General features: G+C 45.3%; 1 long non-coding RNA gene across 1 annotated transcript; it reads left to right on the top strand.

Annotated features, from left to right (window-relative positions):
* Window positions 1-384: 384 nt before the first annotated feature.
* LOC135421628 (uncharacterized) lies at window positions 385-2,599 on the top strand. Its single transcript, XR_010434129.1, has 2 exons — window positions 385-1,583; window positions 1,697-2,599. It is a non-coding gene; the product is annotated as an uncharacterized LOC135421628 (long non-coding RNA).
* The last annotated feature ends 3,603 nt before the right edge of the window (window positions 2,600-6,202 follow it).

The raw sequence follows: 6,202 nt of genomic DNA, 5'->3' as shown, positions 1-6,202 counted from the left end.
TAGGTTTGGTATCAGCGACCTGCCCCAACTTCTGTGCAGCTGCAGATCACCAATAATGATTTGGCATTTGCTTGCAGGTCAGCGATCACACATTAAGTGTGTGGGATCAAGATCCCACAGGAAGGGAGCCGAGTTCCATGGTGCTTCTGCTTATAATTACCCTTGGAGACCTATCAGTTAGTTTTCAGTCTAATTAATATTTGCCATATTGACTTTCACCATATTTTGATTGAGAAAGAGGAATGATGTAAGACAAGATCATGTAAACTATGACATTAAGAAAAATATCTGGCCAACCTGACAAAGCCTACTTTTCTTACTATTACAGTATCTCCTTAAATGACTTATTAACCCATTATTTATTAGAATTTATTACTAGTTGTTATTTGTTCTTAGATATCCTTGATCACAAATGTCCAGGAGTATCTTTCATTAACATTTTAGGCAACAAATGGCTGCAACAGATTTCCTCTGGCCTCTTCTCCTCCCTGTGAGGGGCCAACTGCTCTCTCCTGGTTCCCACTGCCCACTCCTGCCCAGAGCCAGGGCCCCACTCCAGCCACGCCCCGTGGTGGCAGAGTTATTTCCCAGTGCTGTGCAAACCTTGGGACCTGTGCTGTCAAATCCATTGGCCCCACAGCTCCTGCCCCACACTCTGCACCGGGGGGGCTCCAGGCAGAGCTCACGGATGTTCCCCAAACCCCACACGCTGGTTCTGCCACTGCCAGCTCTGCCCTCTGAGAGCTCAGCACTGCTGTGTGGGAACAACAGCCAGGGGCTCGGGAACACCAACACCCAGAGCTCAGGAACACCAACACCTCAGGAACACCAACACCTCAGGAACACCAACATCCAGGGCTCAGGAACACCAACACCTCAGGAACACCAACACCCAGGGCTCAGGAACACCAACAGCCAGAGCTCAGGAACACCAACACCTCAGGAACACCAACACCTCAGGAACACCAACACCTCAGGAACACCAACACCCAGAGCTCAGGAACACCAACACCTCAGGAACACCAACACCTCAGGAACACCAACATCCAGGGCTCAGGAACACCAACACCTCAGGAACACCAACATCCAGGGCTCAGGAACACCAACACCTCAGGAACACCAACATCCAGGGCTCAGGAACACCGAGGAGATTCAGTTTTCTGTCTCAGCACAGAAAAAAGGAAAAGAACTTCAAGTGCTTTTAGAACTGAGGACAAACAATCTCCCTTTAGAGCTGTTCCCAGAGGAGCAGAGGAGGGATTGTCCCTGTCCCTGCAGCGGGGCTGTTTCAGTAGTGGTGGGACTGTCCCTGTCCCTGCAGTGGGGCTGTTTCAGCAGTGGTGGGACTGTCCCTGTCCCTGCAGTGGGGCTGTTTCTCAGCCTGTAACCCTTTGCTGTTGGGGCCTGTGCTCTCCCTGCAGGAGAGGCCATGGAACAAGGCCTCCGGGACTGCTGCCGCTCCATCCGCATCGGGAAGATCCTGATCCAGAGCGACGAGGAGACCCAGCGAGCCAAGGTGTACTACGCCAAGTTCCCTCCAGACATCTACAGGAGGAAAGTGCTGCTGATGTACCCAATCCTGAGTGAGTGTCTGCCACCTTTAGGGACAGTCAGACTCCTCGGAACGGGGAGGGCCTGAATGAAAGGAAACCCTCCAAATTTCAGGGGCTTGGATGAGGTTTTCTGCTTGGTTTAGGTGACAGAGCAGGGAATTATCAGGCTGTGCCAGGACACACATCAGTCAGCTGCACCAGTGGGAATGCAAAGCAAATCCTTTGGCCATGGCAGTGTTTGGGAGAAAGGCTGAAGATTAAGACTTGGTATAAATTGATTTTTTTTTAATTTTGCCATGAGACAAGATTCAAACAGAATTTTTCTCATGCTATTAAAAACCATTTTTGGATTAGTATTATAAAACTAGAAGTAAACTACTTTAAAATTAAACTAAGTTAATGCTAACAAAAAAAAAAAATTAATCTGGTAAGGAGTTTGTTGGGATGAGGTAACATTTCCAGTCTAAGATTTCTTTCTCTTATACCCGTGGAGCTTTTGATTTCCGTTTGACTATTTTAGATGAACTTTCTTGCCTCATGGTTTTAATAAAATTCACCAACTTATATGTTTAAAACCTGGCAGAGTTGGCTTTTTCAGAAGAGAGGTGAAGCTCCTTCAATAGGAGACAAGTTTTCCACAACTGATACAAGCAGAGGTGAGAGTTTTCCAGGAAGAAAGGACAGAACCATCATTCAATCACACAGAGATATTCTTGGATGGCCAAGGACTAGTTTGCCAACCACGGGGGAAAAATAAAATTTGTTACCAGGTACTGGTAACACTGTCATTGAGGATGCCAAAGTGCCTGCAGAATATGATGTACAACAAGGTGTCATGATCCTGCTCAGCCTGTTCTCTACACTTATGGCACATTGAGACCTTTGGTGTCTCTCAAATGGTACCAAATCCATCATCCAGGAATTCCCAGAAATCACCATTTTAACTACAGAAGTGCATCCTGTTGCACCAACACACTTTGGACAGAAGTATTTTGGAACAGACTGACAATCTCAGAACAACTGGATGTGACTCTATGACATTACAAGAGGGGTTTTTTATGTTTTATTATTGTTGAGTTGTCAAGGGCATGTTTGGGAACCTTTCTGGCCAAAGGGGGAAGTACTTGACTTAGGTGAGTTCTGGCCTGAACAGGGATCAGGTACAAAGCACTCTGGTTACACGGCCAAGCATCTCCATGTTGGGGTTGTTAAACTGCCACACTCTGCTTCAACTACTCAATCTTCTATAGCCTGAATTTTGTGGGTGAAACAGCCCCTAAGTAAACATCATGAGAGAAATCCTTTGGGCCTTTTCCACAATGCAGGAACAGATCCATCCTACAGATCCCTCCAGCCAAAGTGGAATGGATTTTACCCCTGAAAGAGCCGCTTGTGTGTTAAAACCCTGAATATTTTGTCTCTTTTGTTACCTGCAGCAGTGACCTGCAGCCTGAGGAATTTGTTTTCCAGTGCATTTTCCCAGCATATCCCACAGAACTTCACACATCCTGCATTTATCACACTCCTTGTATGTAACTTTCTTTAGGAAGCTACAGAAAAACAAATTCAATTTAAAAAATAAACAGCAGCCCAGCTTTAACCCCAGGTAGTCTGGAGAAAGTCAGAATTCCTGCCTTTACACTGCCCAGTTTGTTCTGGCCTGGAACATCAGTGAAAACTGGCTTTATCTGCCTGCTTAGTTCCTGACTCTGCCATTACTTTGAGTATATAAGGATCTAAGTTTGGCAGGTCTTTTATTTTTAAATTTTTTTGCTTCAGGTTTAGAAGCTCCCAAGAGATTCAGATTTTCCTCACCTCACTGCATTTGGATTATTACTTATCTATATTGTGAATAAGTTATTTTAATATCTTTTTAGGAGAAAAAAAAAGCAAACCAGCATTTTTCTCATCTATCATTGCATTCCTAATAAGCAGTTTTAAAAACCCTGAGGGATTTAAAGCAAATTTATTTACCCTCATTGAAGGAAACGACATTAAACTTACCATGGAAAAGTGTTGTACTTCTCTTTTACTATACATACAGTAGCAAATTGAAAACACTTAAGTAGGAATTACACCATGCTTTTGCTATAGATTTTGGATTTTTCCCCTCTACCACAAAGTTCTCTATGCAAATATATTTTCCCCTACAAGCTTTTTGAAATATGCTGCTATACCACTCCTGATTTCGTCAAAGCTGTTAAGGAGATGTGGGTGCACAGGTCATTAATAGTTATTAATGTCAACTGGATACTGAAATCCACTAAGTGGTTTTGAAAAATCAGAGCATATTCTGTACCTGTGAGGCCATTTGGGAATAAAGCCACTCAATCACACTAAGGGAGGGACTTTTCCTCAACTGTCTGCCCTGGACCTCAGCTACAAGTTTTTACCCCTCAGTAAGGTGAGAATCAGCAGGATCCAGCAGCCATCTCTGCACCTTGTGGGGTGTTCATGTCCCAGCAAACCGAGAAACCTCTGCCTGGAGAGTCTGAGCTCACCCACACATGCAAAGAACAATGTTTTATTCCTCTGTTGCTTTGCCATTTGATGATTTTCAAGACTTTTGGTAAGATTAATCATTATAGGTATTTTATTGAGGGACAAAGAAATAGACAAGCAAAATGACTTGGCAGGTGTCACAAAACACCAAGAGGCTGTTCCTGGAGCATAAACCATCATCTTATCCCTCTGCTCATAGAATATGCTCCACCTTCCACTGGCTAAACAATCAATAATAATCAACAAGGCAATTTTTCCCTATGACAAATATTTTGGTGCACTAATACTGCAAAATTACTTTGTGACATTAAATACTCTCTCCTTAATTTTTCTTCTTAAATTTTACTCACATTGAACAGTCAAACCAGAGCTGTTAGGTCATGGTTTGACTCTATAGTAAATCTAACTGTATGATCCAAAGGACTAAACTGATTTAAACTCGCTCTCCCAACTCCAATTTGCTTTAAAAAACAGCAGGTGAAGCTTCTGCAAGCAAGTCTTATGCTAGATTAGGTATCACCTCTCTGTCACTCCAACTCTATGCTGTATCAAGTATGACCTATCCTGCAGCTGTAATAAACTCCCACATTTTAGGTACTGGTTATTTCAACAAAAATAGAGTTGGGAACCCACATCTGCTCCAGAGGAAACTGGGAGCGCTTCTGCTCTCTGTTACTAATGATTTTGGAATCTTCCTTTGCTAGTCCCATGCTGTGGCAAGTAAAACTGGTGAGAAATACGCCCCTTACTCCCCCATCCTCTCTAGCACGGACACTGCAGCTGCCTTTGAGTTCTGGAGTCTGACAAGGGAAATTGAAACTGTGAATTTATAAACCCACTTCATTTACATTAAAAGTTGGGCTTGTATGTTTCTGTGCAACAGTTAACAACTTCTAAATGCAACACACCCCTCAATCTGAGAGTAATCTCACTATTATAATGAACAGCCAAAAGGAGAAATAAAGGTGTCTTGTGGGTTTCCTGAAACTGTGTAAATTCTCAGGAATATATTTTTTCCCTGTGTATGGGATATTGCTTGAAAATGAAGATAACTTCTTTGCAAGGCCTTTGCATGATAAGAGTTTTTAGGCATTAAAATGGGATCTCTCAAGACTCAGTGGGAATCCCTCTATGGGAGACAAGTCTACAGAGCCTTTACCTTTCCCTCTCCTTAAATCTCATTGGCTTCAAAACTCAGACTGTAGTGTTTTCTCTCAAAACTATTTCTTTTCAGCCACAGGGGTTTTTTCCACTTTGTCTCACCGATTCCTGATTTCACTTCTCTGCCAGAATGCCACAAGGGAGATGGGCTGATCCTGCAGGGAACACACCTGCCCTTGACAGTTTCAGTGGTGAGAGGGGGAAAAACTGCAGACAAATTTAACCCTGCAGAACGTGGGAAGTCTGGCGTGCAATTAATTATGGCTCATATCGGAAAACAGGAATATCCCAGCTTTTATATGGCACACCAGCTGTCTGTGACACACACCACCAGGTGAGAGGGGAAATCCTGCCATGAGAACAGGGGGAGGAGAATCAATGTCCGTGGGTAGAGGGGAGGGATGTCCATGGTTAGAGGAGGAAAGAATGTCAGTGGTTAGAGGGGAAAAACACTCATGGTTAGAGGGGGAAGGAATGTCCATGGTTACAGGAGAGGAATGTTCATGGTTAGAGGGGAGGCATGTCCGTAGTTGGAGGAGGAGAGTGAATGTCCCCACTGTCAGATACCAGCACTACCAATTTTCACTTGGTTTTTTGGAACTGTTGGCCACCATCAGTCTTGAGCAGGGTCAGCTCTGTCCAGCACACACACACACACCTGAGGAGACATGAAACTCCCCCACAATACAGGACTGGGACATGGACCCTCCTGCTGCCCTCCCCATTCCCTGGTGGCCATGGGTTGAGGAGGTGCCCTGGGCTGAGCGGGCGTGCCATGGGTTCAGGAGTGCCGTGGTCTCAGGGGGTCCGTGGGCTGAGGGTGTCTGGGGGCTCAGGGGGCCCGGGGACTCAGGGATGCCCGTGCCAGCCCCCCCCATGTAACACACCCCCCCCCCTTCTTTGCCCCCTCTAAAATGGCGGCCACCCCTGAAGGCCAGGACCGCGCGCGGGGCGGGGCGGGGCCGCCCCCCCGGGCCGCGCCTGCG

This window comes from Pseudopipra pipra, chromosome 13 (genome assembly GCF_036250125.1).
Source record: "Pseudopipra pipra isolate bDixPip1 chromosome 13, bDixPip1.hap1, whole genome shotgun sequence".
In the NCBI taxonomy this organism is placed as follows: Eukaryota; Metazoa; Chordata; class Aves; order Passeriformes; family Pipridae; genus Pseudopipra; species Pseudopipra pipra.
Note: the sequence above shows the minus strand (reverse complement) of the source record. Positions and strands in the feature narration are given on the sequence as shown.